This window comes from Somniosus microcephalus, chromosome 11, assembly GCF_052327205.1.
Source record: "Somniosus microcephalus isolate GS21.2 chromosome 11, FLI_Smic_1.0, whole genome shotgun sequence".
In the NCBI taxonomy this organism is placed as follows: Eukaryota; Metazoa; Chordata; class Chondrichthyes; order Squaliformes; family Somniosidae; genus Somniosus; species Somniosus microcephalus.
The window spans coordinates 203700096-203718986 of NC_140997.1; the positions used below are offsets into that span (position 1 = coordinate 203700096).

Genomic DNA, 18891 nt, shown 5'->3' on the forward strand with positions numbered 1-18891 from the left:
CGTCTGTGCGTCGGGTGTCGTTGGAGGCGGGTTCAGAACCCGCAAGTCAGATGACTCGCTCCTAACTCGCCTCTTAGGTAAGATCGCAGCCATTGTGTCTAGGATACATAAATGGTGGTTTGATAACTTTAAACTTTAACTTTGCTACCTAAAGAGGAACTTAAAAGAAGGAATATGACAAAAGCTCCGAGCTTTCCTCAATCTCCAATTGTTTACACTCATTCCTGCTTGTTTTATGCTGGATTTTAAGTTCTGGCGTATGCTAATGAAAATCTCAAAGTTTCAACGTAAACTGCCGACAACAAGATTGGTGTAAATTTCGGCGTTAATTTTGGCATAATTTTCCGGATACACCACTCGAGGAAAATCCGGCCCACGATATCCTTTTCTTTGGTTTACCTAGAGTACTTAATCATAGAATCATAGAATGGTTACAGCACAGAAGGAGGCCATTCGGCCCGTCGAGCCCGCGCCGGCTCTCTGCAAGAGCACCTCAGCTAGTCCCACTCCCCTGCCCTTTCCCCGTAGTCCTGCAAATTCTTTTCCTTCAGGTACTTATCCAATTCCCTTTTAAAAGCCACGACTGAGTCTGCCTCTAAGAACAATTTAAAAAATCAAACCTTATTCATGTATTGTATTAAAGTGAACATTACTGTAGGGAAGAGTACTTTCGATATCAACTATTCTCTATACATTATAGATTAGGGGAGAAAGAGTGTTGCCTTTTAGGAGAAAGTTTCTGTTTTATCTTCTCACCAGCAGCCTGCGGGGAGGGTGGGGGGGGGGGGGGAACACTCCCACATTGCTTCTCAAAAACAGAAAAGAGCTGCTCAGTTGAGGTGGGACCAGTAATGAGCAACTCTCATTAGAGTACTGAATGTCGGTATCCTTCTTGGTCCCGCTGTGAGTCAGTAATGTAAAATGTAATTGTCAGCAAACTCACCTGGTAATAAAATGGTTGAGGACACCATACTCGTTACCACAATAAGAGTCCTCTTCCTTATGGGCACCCAGTATATGTCAGCTGATAGGCTGTTTGGCATTTGGACTCAACCTGGCAGATCATCAGCAAATTGCAAGGAATGGGAGAAAGGAACCTCTCTGCTTAACACTAAGGCTGGAATTTTGCCGGCGCTCAGAGGGCGGGATTGGAGGCGGGTCAGAGGTTAAATTCGCAATGATTGACGACAGGTTCCGAACCCGCTGTGATCCCGCCTCCGTGCAACTTTCCCGACTGTCGGGTCTCCGATTTGCAAACGGACCCGACACCAAGCGGCGGGAAAGGGATTAAAGGCACTTAACTGCCTATTAAGTGGTCGTTTACAGCTATTTTCACAGGGTTTTTGGATTTTCCAGCTTCTGGGTCGGGTTACATGACGTTTCAACAACACGCCAGGTAAGTGTGGCGTGAACACCAGCGAGCTGGAGACTTCACAGCTGCAAGTGCAGTGTAAAAGCTGCACTCTCAAATCTTGTAATTTAGAAATCTGTGAGGTTGCTGATTGAATAATTTGGGGGGCATATTCTGTGTTTAAGCTGCAAGTATGTGTTGTGCACTATAGATCCACTGTAACCTCATCGAAGCGGGGAGCAGCCTCAGGTTTTGGCGCTGCCATACCTGCAGCAGCCAGCACTTCAGGGAACAAAACGGAAATGAATCTGCAGAGGGGACATGGCCCCTTTAAATAATCAGTCCAACATCGCTTCATCAGACGTGAGCAACTGACCCGCACCCAGCAATTGCCTTGGGGAAGCCTTAACGAGGCCAATCAACGGAAAATTTCAACTGCAGGGCGGCGGGAACTGGGAGCGGGTCCGGAACCCGCCGAACAGCGGACCTGGCACCATCCCGCCTCCAGACGCAAAATCGCAGCCTAAGAAATTTTTTTTTTTTAGCAACTTTTCCCCATACCATATGGGGACTATTTTACCTTGAAAGTGCATAAGCCTTTAAATATTATTGCCAAAAAATGGTGCAGTGGCATAGAGTATTAGGCATGTAAGGTTTGTCCCAGTTTTCCTAATACAAGTTCCCAAGTTGAGCATTGAAGAAGCTACCAAGTATTTCCCCATACGGAGGGAGAGAGCGATTCCCTAAAAATGCTGATCCCCAGCCCATTTGGAGTGACAGTGGCACAGCGGGAGCGGCATGTGTTTCCCTCTCAGAATGTAAGCACATCTGCTTCCTCACCACCCACACAACCAAGGTACCAAAAAGCCAACTGGGTCAGACAGCCCTGGCAGCAGCCGAAGTGCTGCAGTCTGCAGCCGGGCCCTCAGAGGCTCCATCTCCCAAGAAGTCGCCAACCACAAGCATCTCAAGGGTCGCCACATGAGTAACAGCAGCATTCCACCAGCTCGGCTAAAAGCACTGGGGGAGCACCTCGTAAGAAAGTTAGTTAACCTTTTAAGGAAAGCATTATGGGGTTGGTCACTTGGGTGACAAAATAATTCACTAAAATATTATGTATGGAATTAAAATCAACACCTTTATTACACATACAACTTGGTGTATAGTATTATCTCATTAGCTTCTTAGGGGGAAAATCTGATTGGTTAGCGCCTCCCGTTAGAGCCACTGGGGGGTGCTAGGAACTTAGCGCCCGAGTGCGGCGCTATTAGCGCCGCTTGCGAACTTGACCAGTCATTTTGTGGCGACACTAAACACTACCGCCACGGTCTCCTGCGCCCGCAGATCGTGACATCAGTCAAACGTGTAGCGCCCCAGACCGGATATTGAGTCACGCCCCCTGCTAGAAACGACAGGTAGAGGGGAACGTTTTCAAGTTGGGAAGGGGCTGGGAGAGCGCTATTTAAGGGTGGGCGCTTCCTGCCTTTTCTTGTCGGCAAAATTTTTGGTTTTAACGCTATCTTAAGGAGTTTTGGCCCTCAGCACCATTTTTGTGGTTCCTAAGCGCTGATATCTTTCCCTGGGCCTATCCATTAGTGTTTCCAACACAATTGCTTTTGAGGTCTCTCCAGGCCGAGATTCAAGGCTGCAATGAGCAGGGAGTGGCTGGCCAGCAAGATGGCCCCGCCCCTTTAAGAACTGGACGGCGTCAGTGTGTCTGGCTTCCATGGTAATTGGCATCATCTGAGCTTCGGTAGTGTTCTAAGGTAGCGCTTCGCTCCCCGACGTTTGCACCTTAAGAGAGGTGTGTAGCACCTGATTTAGCGCTCAAATCACCTCCACGGGCGATAGAGGCGAATTTTGCAGTCGGAGGCGATAATTAGCACCGGGCACTAAACTTTGCGCCCGGCCGATATTAGCGCCCCAAAACGGGTAATACTGAATTTTTCCCCCTTAGTCTGTACTGTCAGAAAAATCATTGACATAAAGGTTGTCTGAATGCAGAATCAGTGGAGTGGTGAAGGGGAAACAAAGGACTGTTAATGCTGAGGAGCTATTACTGACTTTTCAGGCAAGGGGAATGAGGAGGTCAGTGAAAGCACTGCATTATCAACTGCTTCCTGGCCTGTCTAGGTGCTGGCCTTCCTTCATGTGGTTTCCCCCTCACTTTCATACAATATTTCCTCATCTGATGATGCCTCTTCTTGTTGCTGTGCCTCCTCAAACACCAATCCTCTTTGAATTGCCAGTCTGTGCAGCAAAGTCCAATGATGCAGCCCACTTTGTCTGGGCCATATTGTAGGGAGCCCCCAGAGTGATCAAGGCACCTCAGTGTATGCTTCAAAATGCCTTTGGAATGCTCCTGGTGGTCCCATGGCTCTCATTGTACCTGTGATGCTTTTTCATGGTGGAGTGGAAGAGAGGTGTCATCAACCAGGTTTGGAGGGGGTATCCCTTGTCTTCTAGCAGTCATCCTCTGACGTTCCTGGATGGTTGGAAAAGTGGGTGGATGGGTGAGTGTTGCAGAATGAAGGTGTCATGGTGGCTTCCAGTGAAACTGTTGCAGACTTGCATTATCCTTCTATGATGATCACACACCAGTTGAACAATGATGGAGTGGAAACCCTTCCTGTTCACATAAGCTGCTGGCTAATCTTCTGTTGTACAGATAGCTGCATGAGTGCAGTCTATTATGACCTAGACATAAGGGAAGCTGCCCACTGCTTCAAATTGCAGAGCTCTCTCATTCTGGCTGTTGGCACCCATCGCAAAGGTAATGTACTGGCAAGGAGGGCATTGGTGACCTGTTGGATGCAAATGTAAACCGCAGACTGGAAGATATGGGTGATGTCCCTGGTATCAGCCTGAAAGGAGAAAAAGTTAAGGGCGGTAGTGACTTTGACAGCCACTGGCAAAGCATGACCCATTGGCTGCATTGGTCAGCGAAAGCCTGCCTGGTGAAGCGCAAGCTCCTCCTGCACTCCTCCTCAGAACTATCCAAGAAAGTGGCTCTTGGCCTATGGGCTGGGTAAGGCCTTCTACAAACAGCCCAACATGCTGCTCCACCTCCTCCAACTGTCTGTCTATCCAAAGGAGAGAAGCAAAAACAGAATCTATGTTAAGCAGTGAGTGCTTGATGAGGGTAGATATAGAGGGAAAAAAATCAGAAAGAAGCAAACTGGAAGCTGAGAACTGCCTTGGAAATGCACTACTCACAATGACACACAGATCCTAATGACCTATGTGCCTGCAGGTGAGTGCCACTTTAATTGCAGCTTCCAGTCCTGTCAGTCAATCTGTGAAGCCAATGCCGCTAAGTTTTGCTTCACGGGTTTTCCACTGGGTGGGATGTCAGACCCATCCAGCTAAAATTGCCTCAGGGTCCAAATTACATCATCAGACCCCTTTTTGAATTTATTCATAAGGCACTCACCTTTAGCCAGTGGATGCATTTTAGACCTGAGTCAGCTCCACAGTAAAAATGGTAGTTGGCGGGTTTCTGGCACCAATTGGTCTTTTTTCAATTCTACTCGATGCCTTCTACCAACCTGTGAGAATATTATTGGATGGAGGTTGCTAATAATAGCTGGAGATTGATCAGGCTGCACAGACTGGAATCAGGTACGAGTGCCTGGGGGCAGAGCCCATGAAATTTCTGTTGCCTAAACTCATTAAGGTAATTATTCTAACATCTGTTAGATTTCAGTTAAGCGCTGCAGTATTTGATAAACTGTTAAACGTTTTTCACATTGCAGTTTAATTTGTCAGTCAAAGTTGTTTACTGTTTTAAGAAAAGAACTTAGTGAAATCAGTGTCTTAACTAAAGCCACGACACACACAAATATAACAATAATTTGGAATGATATCGTGTTGAGAATCGGAAAAGCTGTGATCAACATCATCTCTCATTGGGTTCCAGTCAGTGTTTTTGCATTTGTTGAGATCATGCTGTTTTCTAATGGAATCTTGCCTTGTGGGGATTAGCCGAGCTTCAACAACAACTGGTTTTCTCTTTTGAACAGGATGTTTCAATTGTCCTGCGGCATGTTTGACATAAAAGTGAGGATGTGTGCACTGTTAAACAGCACAGTTCATTTATTACTGCCGGCCAATTTCCAAACTCCATGGGGATTTCTTTAGCCAACTAATTCAAAATGCACAGCTTTTCATATCCCAACTTCAAAAAAGTAATGAAAGAAAGATATTTTCCCCTCTACACATCCTTTTTTATCTTGTCTTATACAGTAGAAGCTTGCATTTTACTATGCATTTTGATGACCAATTAACATCTCCTTGAACTCAGCAGTTACCATACTGCCGTTCTTTGGAAATCATTATATAATTATTAGAGTATTTTTATATATTTCATGTCATATTGACTTTAGAAGGCTTTCACGAATCACTATGGGTTGATTTTCAACTGCCGGCCACTCGTTTCATGCCTTTAAAATGGGCGACTGCCAGAGTAAAATCGGGTGGGTTACTTTTCCATGTCATGCTCCATTAAGGAGATAAAAGAACTCTTGTATCACACCACTATGTACATCTCAGCAAGAACCAGCAGCTTTCTAGGCACTAGTGGCTGTGATGTGAGGATTTCATTGACTAATTTTTCCAGTGAGTTCTCCAATTTGACACTATTATTTTATTTGAATGTATTTATAAATTTAGAACTGTTATTTGCTATCCTTGTATGTATCTTGCAATGGTGTGTTTGTTTTGTTGTAAACTAGCTTTATTTTCTTCAAAATGAATGAAGAACTGTAAGGTATAGTAACAGTGAATTAATTGTATTCAATTGTGCAATGTCAGTGGTGTGCACATTTGCTGCCATGTTTGCTCCATGTCCGTTATCAGCTTCTTCCCGCTGATTGTGAAGGTGCTACCCTAGTTGAAGGAGTATCATTGCTGTATGGCTGCATGGCCAACTTCAGAGCTACAGGGAGTACAGCTAGCTTGTTACATTTACTTGCCATTAGTAACTTTTGCTCTGGGGTCCACCCTCTGTTGCATACTGTGCCTTCCTATTATAAGAGAGTTCACCTTTAAACATAGAAGCAATGTAGACTAGGGCAGTTCCTTCTTGCAGTGCACTCACTCCCGCAGCATGTCATGTCCAATGTAATTTGCACAACCCTGTTATTTTCACTTCTAATGCCTAATGTGCTATATTCTTGTTAACATTTCTCTGTCAGTACAGTGGGGGGAAAATTCAGTATCGCCCCGTTTGGGGCGCCATTAGCGGCCGTGCGCAAAGTTTAGCGCCTGGCGCTAATTATCGCCTCCGACGGCAATCTTGGCTTTTATCGCCCCTGGAGGTGATTGGAGCGCTAAATCAGGCGCTTCACACCTGTTTTAAGGCGCAAAGGCCGGGGAGCGAGGCGCTACCTCAGAGCGCTGGCGAAGCTCATGTGATGTCAGTCAGCAATGGAACACAGACACACTGGCGCCGGCCAGTTCTTAAAGGGGAGTTCTGACGAAAGGTCATCGACCTGAAACGTTACCTCTGTTTCCCTCTTCACAGATGCTGCTTGACCTGCTGAGTTTCTCCAGCATTTTCTGTTTTTATCTTAAAGGGGAGGGTTGATTTTGCTCTCCATCCACATCCTGCTCATTGCAGCCTTGAATCTCGGCCTGGAGAGACCTGTACATCAAATCTGCTGGAAAGAACAATGGAGAGGCCCAGGGAAAGAGCTCAGAGTGCAGCCCCCACAGTCTCTTCTAAATCGATTCAAGGAAGGGCAAATCAAAATGAACCTGCAAAGTGCTGCTCAGTACCCATAACTCCTTCACACAGCATTGAATCTCTCCAGAAGTCTCTCTCTCTCTCAGAATGCGTGGTGCAAAAATGTCACTAACAAAAAAAGGCAGGAAGCAGTCGCCTTTAAATAGCGCTCCCCTAGTCCCTTCCTGACTGCAAAACGCTCCCCTCAACCTGTCGTTGCTAGCGGCAGGCGGTAAGGCAGGGGGCGCCACTCAATATCCGGTCCGGGGCGCTACACTCGACTGATGTCACGATCTGCCGGCACAGGAGATCGTGGCGGTAGGGTTTAGCGCCGCCGCAAAATGTCTAGTTAATTTTGCGAGCGGCGCAAACATCGCCGTGCCCAAGCGCTAGTTGCTTTGCGCCCCATTAGCGCCCTCTTAAGGTGCTAACGGGAGGCGCAAACCAACTGAATGTTTCCCCCCGTATGTTTTTGCATGTATATCTTTTATAACTGCAACTTTTCCTTATGTGCATATAGTTCCTGTGCTCTTACTTTGCAGTATATTTGTGCCTTACCTTTGTGCTTCTCTTTAATTTGTGTGCCTTCTTCCGCACCCCCTACTAGGTCCTCTGAATGGAGGAGACACTGCCAGTGACATACTAGCACATTTGGCTCCTCTTTGCAAGTTAGGGGGCTGTCCTTTCTCCACCAGAAATGGGCTCCGATCTTTTCATAACAATGTTTACCAGTGCTTGCAGAGCCTCTTTGCTGAAAATGGCTTTGTTCTGCTGTCATTGAGCCATTTTCCACTAGTATTCTGTACTCCCGAGCTACATTCTTGGACCTTTCAAAATTTATAGGGGTCAAGGGACTTGCTAGTTGTTTCAGGAGCATGACAGGATCATTAGGTACAGGTGCATTGAGATTAACTGTAATTTTTTGGTTGCACCTACATTGCTCACAGTCACCAAGGGAATGTGGTGTGCTATGGCATATTCATTTGTGGACCCATTAAAAAGTAGAAAAACAGGCTTTTATGTTTGTACAAATTGAGGACCTTAAAATGTTTTAAGATGGATTTTATTCCCAACTCATACGCCATTTTTATCAAAAAAAGTTTGATAAACTTAGATTTTTCTCATGTCAGGCTACAGAGTGGCGTGGCTAAAGAGTTGGTGTAGGGGGGAGGGTTTTACTTTCCTGGATCACTGGGCCTGCTTCTGGGAAAGGTGGGACTTGTACAAGTCGGACGGGTTGCACCTGAACCAGAGCGGGACAAATATCCTTGCGGGGAGGTTTGCTAGCACTGTTGGGGGGGGTTTAAACTAACTTGGCAGGGGGATGGGATACAGAGGGGAGCTGAAATAGGGGGTGATGTGCTGCCAATTATAGAGAAAAAAACAAGTCAGCTTGGTAGACAGGGCAAATATATAAGGGCAAGGCTGGATGGCATCTATTTTAATGCAAGGAGTCTTGCAAATAAGGTGGATGAACTGAAGGTGTTGATAAACACATGGGAGTATGATATTGTTGCTATCACGGAGACATGGTTGAGGGAGGGGCAAGACTGGCAGCTCAATATTTCGGGGTACAGAATCTTCAGGCGAGACAGAGGGGGAGGTATAAGAGGAGGGGGTGTCGCAATATTAATTAAGGAGTCAATTACTGCAGTAAGGAGGGATGATATATTAGCAGGTTCCTCTAATGAGGCCATATGGGTGGAGCTTAAAAACAAAAAGGGGGCAAGCACTTTGCTGGGAGTGTACTATAGGCCTCCAAACAGTCAGGGGGAGATAGAGGAACAGATATGTAGGCAAATCTCAGAGAAATGTGCAAATAATAGGGTAATAATAATGGGGGATTTCAACTTCCCCAATATTAACTGGGATAGTCAGAGTGTGAAAGGCTCAGAGGGTGTAGAATTCTTAAAGTGCATCCAGGAGAGCTTTTTGAGCCAGCAGGTAGAAAGTCCTACAAGAGAGGGGGCGGTACTGGACCTAATTCTAGGGAATGTGGCCGGCCAAGTGGAAAAAGTGCTAGTAGGTGAGCACTTTGGTGATAGTGACCATAATATGGTAAGATTTAAGGTGGTCATGGAAAAGGACAGGGATGGGCCGGAAATAAAGGTTCTAAATTGGGGGAAGGCCGATTGTAATAGGATAAGGCAGGATCTGGCCAAAATGGACTGGGATCAGCTACTTGTAGGAAAATCCGCATCGGAGCAATGGGAGGCTTTCAGAAGGGAGATTGAGATCATACAATGGCAACATGTTCCCGTAAAGGTCAAGAGTGGTTCCAAAAACCACAGGGAACCTTGGATGTCAGGGGATATACGAGAATGGATTAGGAAAAAAAGGAGGGCTTTTGGTAGATACAAAAGGCTAAAGACGGAGGAAGCCCTAGAGGAGTACAAAAAGTGCAGGGGGATACTTAAAAAAGAAATTAGGAGATCAAGGAGGGGCCATGAAATAACACTGGCGAGCAAAATAAAGGAAAATCCTAAGATGTTTTATAAGTATATTAAGGGTAAGAGGATAACTAGGGAAAAAATAGGGCCCATTAGGGACAAAAGTGGCAATGTGTGTGTGGAGCCGGAAGATGTAGGAGGGGTTCTAAATGAATTTTTTGCATCTGTTTTCACTATGGAGAAGGGCGATGTAGACATAGAAATAGGGCAGGGGGACTGTGATATGCTCGAACATATTAACATCGAGAGGGAGGAGGTATTGGCGGTTTTAGCTGGCCTAAAAATGGATAAATCCCCAGGCCCGGATGAAATGTATCCCAGGCTGCTGTGTGAGGCAAAGGAAGAGATTGCGGGGGCTCTAACACATATATTCAGGACCTCTCTGGCCACAGGGGATGTGCCAGAGGACTGGAGAACCGCTAATGTAGTACCATTATTCAAGAAGGGTAGTAGGGAAAAACCGGGGAACTACAGGCCAGTGAGCCTAACATCAGTGGTAGGAAAATTATTGGAAAAAATTCTGAGGGACAAAATTAGTCTCCACTTGGAGAGGCAAGGATTAATCAGGGATAGTCAACATGGCTTTGTCAAGGGAAGATCATGTCTGACTAATTTGATTGAATTTTTTGAGGGGGTGACTAGGTGTGTGGATGAGGGTAACGCAGTGGATGTGGTATACATATATATATATACATACATATATATACGTAAGGCCTTCGATAAAGTCCCGCACAGGAGACTGGTCAAGAAGGTAAGAGCCCATGGAATCCAGGGTGCCTTGGCACATTGGATACAAAACTGGCTTAGTGGCAGAAGGCAGAGGGTGATGGTCGAAGGTTGTTTTTGTGACTGGAAGCCTGTGGCCAGTGGGGTACCACAGGGATCGGTGCTGGGTCCCTTGCTGTTTGTGGTCTACATTAATGACTTGGATATGAATGTAAAAGGTATGATCAGTAAGTTCGCGGATGATACAAAAATTGGTAGGGTGGTAAATAGCGAGGAGGGTAGCCTCAGTCTGCAGGACGATATAGATGGGTTGGTCAGATGGGCGGAACAGTGGCAAATGGAATTTAACCCGGAAAAGTGCGAGGTGATGCACTTTGGGGGGACTAACAAGGCAAGGGAATACACAATGAATGGAAAGACCCTAGGCAAGACGGAGGGTCAGAAGGATCTGGGTGTGCAAGTACACAGATCCCTGAAGGCGGCGGAACAGGTGGATAAGGTGGTAAAAAAGGCATATGGGATACTTGCCTTCATTAGCCGAGGCATAGAATATAAGAGCAAGGAGGTTATGATGGAGCTGTATAAAACACTGGTTAGGCCACAGCTGGAATACTGTGTGCAGTTCTGGTCGCCACACTACAGGAAGGATGTGATCGTGTTAGAGAGGGTGCAGAGGAGGTTCACCAGGATGTTACCAGGGCTGGAGCGCTTCAGCTATGAAGAGAGACTGGGCAGATTGGGTTTGTTTTCCTTGGAGCAGAGGAGGCTGAGGGGGGACATGATTGAGGTGTACAAAATTATGAGGGGCATAGATAGGATGGATGCTGAGGAGCTTTTTCCCTTAGTAGAGGGGTCAATAACTAGGGGGCATAGATTCAAGGTAAAGGGCGGGAGGTTTAGAGGGGATTTGAGAAAGAACTTTTTCACCCAGAGGGTGGTTGGAGTCTGGAACTCACTGCCTGTAAGGGTTGTGGAGGCAGAAACCCTCACAACATTTAAGAAGCATTTGGATGAGCACTTGAAATGCCATAGCATACAAGGCTACGGACCAAATGCTGGAATATGGGATTAGATTAGACAGGGCTTGATGGCCGGCGCGGACACGATGGGCCGAAGGGCCTCTATCCGTGCTGTATTACTCTATGACTCTCTATGACTCTATGACAATAATGAGGGGAGAAAGAGCGAGGGACAAAAGATTTTTTTAAACTTGAGCAAAGTAAAGATACTGTACATGTTGAGTGCTAGGTTTTAAATCACATTTACAAACCCTGCAATCCTGGCCCATCTAAAGTTTGAGATAGAATTAATTGGTATTGGTATTTCACGTACTTTTATGTTTCCTAATTTTGTGAATAAATATTACACTTTACTTTAAGAACAAGCTTCAAGTAATTGTGTGACTCTCCAATGATTTGCAATGGCTGCCCACACACTCACTCCAAATGCACAGCAATTTGGCTCCATTCAGTCACTACTAACCTCATCACAGAGAAGCCATAGATTTTAAATAATATCTTCAATATGGCAAGCTCTCCAGACACTTTTTAAAAATGGAGCAAAGAGATAATTAAATGTTGATTAAAGGGCAAAAAATTGGGGAATTCTTTTGGTCTCTTATTTATTGTCCTTATATGTAATCCACACATCAGCAATTCTTGATAAATTATGAAATCCAAAGATATTCAAATGTAAATGTAAAGGCCTAGAAATTCAGTAAGGCGCCGCCAGCTTTGCGGCCAGTTACCGCCCAAAGAGGGCTTCTGCGTCAATAGAGGAGTTTGCGCTGATATTCAGCGCAGCGGTAATGGCGGCGGTAGCCGGTAGCGCTGCGCCGACACCGATGACGTCATCGGTGTGCGCAGTGCCCCGGTTCCGCCCCGCTACCGGCCCGACCCCCATATTTAGTTGCGGCCGCCTCTTCTGCAGCGGCCGCAAACAGCGATTGGAAAACGGGGCCGTCCTGCATCATTACTGGGGCGCTTTAAGGTGGAGGTGCGGCCGGCCGCTTTTTCGGCGGCCGCCTGCCCGCACCTCCTTCCCCGGCCTCCTCCACCCCCCCCCGCGGCATTGCCGGCTGCTTTCCGCGAGGCCGGCACTTCTCCGTGGTGCCGGGCTCATTTGCCGGCACAATCCAGCGGCGATCTCCCCGTTGCAGGCACCTCCCCCTTAAGAGGAGGAGGCCTGCAGTACCGCAACCTGCCGCTCCACAGCGGGTGGCGCAGCGGCGCCTACAGCACTGAAATTCAGCTTCAGCGCCCCAAGCGGGGGCGGGCACACCCTGGAATAGCGCCCGGTTCCGACTTGGGGCGCAAAAACTGAATTTCTGACGGTCGCAACTGGCTCCGCGCCCAGCGCTAACTTTTGGGCGCTAGCCAGCTGGCGGGGCCATAGTGAATTTCTAGGCCAAAATATTTAAATACATTTGATACCAATTCTTTTGTATTCCTTTTTATTGAGATGTGGCCAATAATGGATTGATTTTCAATTTTAAAATGAGAAATAGAGTAAGGGTTCTCTCATACACAGATATTCTCAAACTCATGGGCGGGGGGGGGGGGCGGAGGATGATTTTCATTTTCTTACTGCTCTGTTTGCACTCAAAAACAGGGCGGTAGCAGGTTTAAAATAAAACATCTATTCCTCTCACCCACTTACTTCCGCTTTTACAAATGGCCTGTTTGTTTCAAGGGACATTAATCCTGGCGGCCAGAGCTCCTGTAATAAACAGATAGGAGTCTTGTGATTAAATTCAAATTGGGATCTGATGACGTAATTACGACACGCACCATTTTTCAAACTTACTGCCTGACAAACACCACATCCTGATCCCGCCCATCAATCGTGGGTGATACAAGTCTTGAGGTAGCCATCTCAAGTACTATTTAATGGAATCTTCAGCTGCTCTCAGGTAAAGCTATATAGAGCTTTTGGAACATTTATCTTGCAGTAGCTTGTGTGTTTTTTGACCTTATTGGATTTGAAAGTGTTCGTCACTATTGTAAATTCTGAACCATTAAGGGGCTTTTGGCATTGCAATTGTTTCTTGTTGGGGGTCCTTCTAGGAATCCCACTCTGTGAGGGGGAGCAGGAGGAAAGAGCAAACAGAGGTGGAGCGAGAGCAAATAGGAGGAGGCATGCTCAGAGGAATTCTTAGCCTGCCAACAGAGTTTCTGAATCCAGGACAACATACATGCAGTGTTTTGAGGAGCAATGCATAAGAAGGCTTCAATTCTCTAGGCAGGCACTGGCAGAGTTGTCTCACATCCAGGAAGAAATCATGCAGCCAACTGCAGCAGCTTGCACAGCAATGCCTATTGCAGTCAAGGTCACTGCTGCTTTCAACTTCTTTGCCTTCAGCTCCTTCCAGGGTACCACAAGGGCTATCAGCAACTTCAGTCAGTCTGCAGTCCATTCTTGTATTAAACAATTGACTGATGTCTTGTTTGCTAGAGCAAACACGTTCATCACTTTCCCCACGGATATCCAGAAGCAGCAGGATAGGGCTTGCAGAGATGGCAGGATTCCCCCGAGTCCACAGTGTCAATGACTGCACCGGCACTCTGTGGGGTTCTTCACACAATGCAACTGCCTTCGTAAATCGCAAGGGCTTCCACTCAATAAATATGAAATTTGTGTGTGATGACCAGCAGCACATCCTGCAGGTGCCTGCTTTCCTGGCAGCTGCCATGATGCTTTTATATTGCACCAATCATCCACCCCACCCACTGTTTCCCTTGCACAACGAATTAAAGGCTGGCTGCTTGGAGACGAGGGCTGTCCCCTGCACACTTGGCTTATGATTCTTCTAAGGAAACTATGCTCATCTGCAGAATTCTCTTCAAATCACATCCATAGGTCAAGTAGAGCCCTCATTGAGCAGACACTTTGAGTCATCAAATAACGATTCAGATACCTGGATGGGAGCAAGTCTGGTGGCTTCCTGCAATATTGCCCAGAAAGAGTGACCAGCATGATTGTGGTTTGCTATATGCTGCATAACTTTGCTCTGCAATGGGGGCAACACATGGAGCCACTATTGGTGGAAGATCTTCATGATGAGGGAGAAGACACTGATGAAATAGAGGAAGCGGCTGAGCTCCGACAGCTGCCTGTAGCCAAAGCTGATCGGCAGAGGTTTATTGAAGAGAACTTCAGCTAAACAATCCGTGCTCCCCTACATTAACAGTCATGTCCAACATCTCTCCCAGACCATCCACCCAAAGAACAATATTAATAATCACATCACCTAACATTGCAGGATCATCAATTATGACAAGAACACTCCTTGCACACAAAGATTTCAACCACTGTTGAGCTTCTACTAACTTACAGAAAGGCCTACAAACTATTCCTCATCTTGATGCGAGCCCCTAGTGCCTGTTTGAAGTGCTCGGTAACCTAGGGATAAATCAGGAATTTACAGGTCAGTGAGCCTAACATCAGTGGTAGGGAAATTATTGGAAAAAATTCTGAGGGACAGAATTAGCCTCCACTTGGAGAGGCAAGGATTAATCAAGGATAGTCAGCATGGCTTTGTCAGGGGGAGATCATGTCTAACCAATTTGATTGAATTTTTCGAGGGGGTGACTAGGTGTGTGGATGAGGGTAGTGCAGTTGATGTAGTCTACATGGACTTCAGTAAGGCTTTTGACAAAGTCCCGCATGGGAGACTAGTCAAGAAGGTAAGAGCCCATGGGATCCAGGGTAATTTGGCACATTGGATCCAAAATTGGCTTAGTGGCAGGAGGCAGAGGGTGATGGTCAAAGGTTGTTTTTGTGACTGGAAGCCTGTGTCCAGTGGTGCACCGCAGGGATCGGTGCTGGATCCTTTGCTGTTTGTAGTGTACATTAATGATTTAGATATGAATGTAGGAGGTATGAGCAGTGAGTTCGCAGATGACACGAAAATTGGTGGAGTGGTAAATAGCGAAGAGGGAAGTCTCAGGCTACAGGACGATATAGATGGGTTGCTTAGATGGGCAGAACAGTGGCAAATGGAATTTAACCCTGAAAAGTGTGAGGTGATGCATTTTGGGAGGACTAACAAGGCAAGGGACTACACAATGAATGGTAGGACCCTAGGAAGGTCAGAGGATCAGAGGGACTTTGGTATGCATGCACATAGATCCCTGAAGGCAGCAGGACAGGTAGATAAGGTGGTTAAAATGGCATATGGGATACTTGCCTTCATTAGCCGAGGCATAGAATATAAGCGTAAGAAATCGCACAACACCAGGTTATAGTCCAACAGCTTTATTTGAAATCACAAGCTTTCGGAGTGCTGCTCCTTCGTCAGGTGAAGTGGAGAGATGCATAAAAACACAGCTTATATAGTCAGAGAATAATGTCAGAAGTTTACAGGTAATCTTTCTAACTGCCATTTATCACACCTTGGCAGAGAGATAATCACAGCAATCAAAGGTGTAAATGGTGTCCAAACAGGTCAGTCAGGAAAACATTACATCAAAGAACAATGTGTTTTTATGCATCTCTCCACTTCACCTGACGAAGGAGCAGCACTCCGAAAGCTTGTGATTTCAAATAAAGCTGTTGGACTATAACCTGGTGTTGTGTGATTTCTTACATTTGTCTACCCCAGTCCAACACCGGCATCTCCACACCATAGAATATAAGAGCAGGGAGGTTATGATGGAGCTGTACAAAGCGCTAGTTAGGCCACAGCTGGAATACTGTGTGCAGTTCTGGTCGCCACACTATAGGAAGGATGTGATTGCATTGGAGAGGGTGCAGAGGAGATTCACCAGGATGTTACCTGGACTGGAGCGCTTCAGCTATGAAGAGAGACTGGACAGGCTGGGGTTGTTTTCCTTGGAGCAGAGAAGGTTGAGGGGGGACCTGATTGAGGTGTACAAAATTATGAGGGGCATAGATAGGGTAGATAGAAAGGAACTTTTCCCCTTAGTAGAGGGGTCAATAACCAGGGGACATAGTTTCAAGATAAGGGACAGGAGGTTTAGAGGAGGTTTGAGGAAAAACTTTTTCACCCAGAGGGTGGTTGGAGTCTGGAACTCACTGCCTGAAAGGGTGGTAGAGGCAGGAACCCTCACAACATTCAAGAAGCATTTAGATGAGCACTTGAAACACCACAGCATACAAGGCTACGGACCAAGTACTGGAAAATGGGAGTAGAATAGACAGGGCTTGATGGCCGGTGCGGCCACGATGGCCCAAGGGCCTTTTTCTGTGCTGTATGACTCTATGGGCTGGATTTTGTCAGTGGGGACGTGATGGAGGCGGGACTCCCACTTTTTGGGTTGTAGTCCCGCCTCCATCGAATTGTGGCCAACTCACGCTATTTTCCCTTGATTGACCTTGTTAAGCCCGCCCAGCGGGCTCAGCAGGCCAATTAAGGGACACCTGGTTACTGGTGACGTCAGTGATTGACATTTCATCTGTCAAGAGCTTTTGACAGATGAAAAATCAGCGAAGCTGTCAAACACTGACAATCTGTCTTCTAACTTGAGTCCTTCTACTCAGACTCAGTTAGAGATCTCTCCAGACCAGAAAGCAGAATGCTGCAGCTTTTGACAGTTCAGCGGCCATTCTGCTTTCTGTGCTGGTGAACTGAGGGACTCCCGAGAACTGAAAGAAGGAAGCCTGCAGGAGAAAGTAAAGGTAAGTAAAACTTATTAAAACACTTTACACTTACCTCACACACTTACCTCTGCACACATGCACACATCACTCGCCTGCACAACGGACATCTCGACCCCTCCAACCCCTTCAGTCCGACGGTCCACCTTGCTAACTTGGCGTGGTTCAGAGCCGTCGGACAGCCCACACTTCAGGGCTAAAAATAGGGATTAGGCAAAAAACTGCCTGTTAACTACCTGTTAACAGGCAGTTAATTGGCACTAATCCCCTTCCTGCCTCGGGGAGGCGGCTCCCAGCATAGGTCGGATACCCGCCTCCTGGGACATTGGCACGGAGGCGGGTTAGGGGCGGGATGGGTTCCTGCCCCCCAATTCTGTAATTTTCCCATCACTCCCGCCTCCAAACCCGCCTCTATGTGGCTTGGAAATTCGAGCCCTATGACTCTATGGAGGAGAAATTCAGTATCGCCCCATTTGGGGTGCAATTATCGGCCCGGCGCAAAGTTTAGCGCCTGGCGCTAATTATCGCCTCCGACTGCGAACTTGGCTTTTATCGCCCCTGGAGGTGATTGGAACGCTAAATCAGGCACTTCACAACTGTCTTAAGGTGCAAAGGCCAAGGAGCGAGGCGCTACCTCAGAGCGCTGGCGAAGCTCATGTGATGTCAGTCAGCAATGGAACACAGACACACTGGCGCCGGCCAGTTCTTTAGGGGGAGTTCTGACGAAAGGTCATCGACCTGAAACGTTAACTCAGTTTCTCTCTTCACAGGTGCTGCCTGACCTGCTGAGTTTCTCCAGCATTTTCTGTTTTTGTCTTAAAGGGGAGGGTTGATCTTGCTCTCCATCCACATCCTGCTCATTGCAGCCTTGAATCTCGGCCTGGAGAGACCTGTACATCAAATCTGCTGGAAAGAACAATGGAGAGGCCCAGGGAAAGAGCTCAGAGTGCAGCCCCACAGTCTCTTCTAAATCGATACAGGGAAGGGCAAATCAAAATGAACCTGCAAAGTTATGCTCACTACCCAAAACTCCTTCACACAACGTTGAATCTCTCCAGAAGTCTCTCTCTCTCTCAGAATGCGTGGTGCAAAAATGTCACCAACAAAAAAAGGTAGGAAGCGGTCGCCTTTAAATAGCGCTCCCCCAGTCCCTCCCTGACTGCAAAACGCTCCCCTCAACCTGTCGTTGCTAGCGGCAGGCGGTAAGGCAGGGGGCACCACTCAATATCCGGTCCGGGGCGCAACCGGGGCATTGCGCACTCGAATGACGTCACGATCTGCCGGCGCAGGAGATCGTGGCGGTAGTGTTTAGCGCCGCCGCAAAATGTCCGGTCAATTTTGCGAGCGGCGCAAACATCGCCGCGCACGGGCGCTAGTTGCTTTGTGTCCCATTAGCGCCCACTAAAGGCGCTAATGGGAGGCGCAAACCAACTGAATTTCCCCCCCATGACTATGACTCTACTCTAGTGCTTCTAAGAGGTTCTGACCCAATGGCTGCAACATGGGAGGAGTGACCTCTAGGTTTTTCATCATTAGTCTGTCTGGCACTAGTGACTGGGTGGTCTAATTAACCTAGGAAAAAGGGAGAGGGATATGGGTTAGGATGTAGTTGCGAGGAAAGCAATAGAAGATCAGCAGATCAATGCACCACCAGGTTGTCATGCTCAGTGCATGACTAAAAGAGTTAAGTAGAAAGAGAACAGGAAGCAAAGATGCCAACACGCCCTGCTGTGCCAGAATGCTGTGCGTCTTCCAATGATGTTGATGTTGGCCTCTTCCTTATCGGTGAGTGTTTGCAGTGTGGCAAGACCTCCTCCTATGCTGCTTGTCACCCTCCCTGTTGTGTGTCAGCTTCTTGTGCAAGGAGAGTGAAAGTGCCCTGGCCAAGGGTTTTCAACATGTATGAGCCAGATTACCGTAGTGTGGATGATACCAGGACAAAGCAACAAGTGTGGCCAAGAAGGAGAAGTAGCTGTGAGGGCAGTCGCAGCGTTTGAGGGTATGAGTCCAAGTAGAAAGCG

General features: G+C 47.0%; 1 protein-coding gene across 2 annotated transcripts in view; it reads right to left on the minus strand.

Moving 5' to 3' along the window:
* cfap92 (cilia and flagella associated protein 92 (putative)) overlaps window positions 1-18891 on the minus strand; it is a 209436-nt gene that overhangs the window by 130212 nt on the left and 60333 nt on the right. The gene's annotated exons all lie outside the window — the stretch shown is intronic.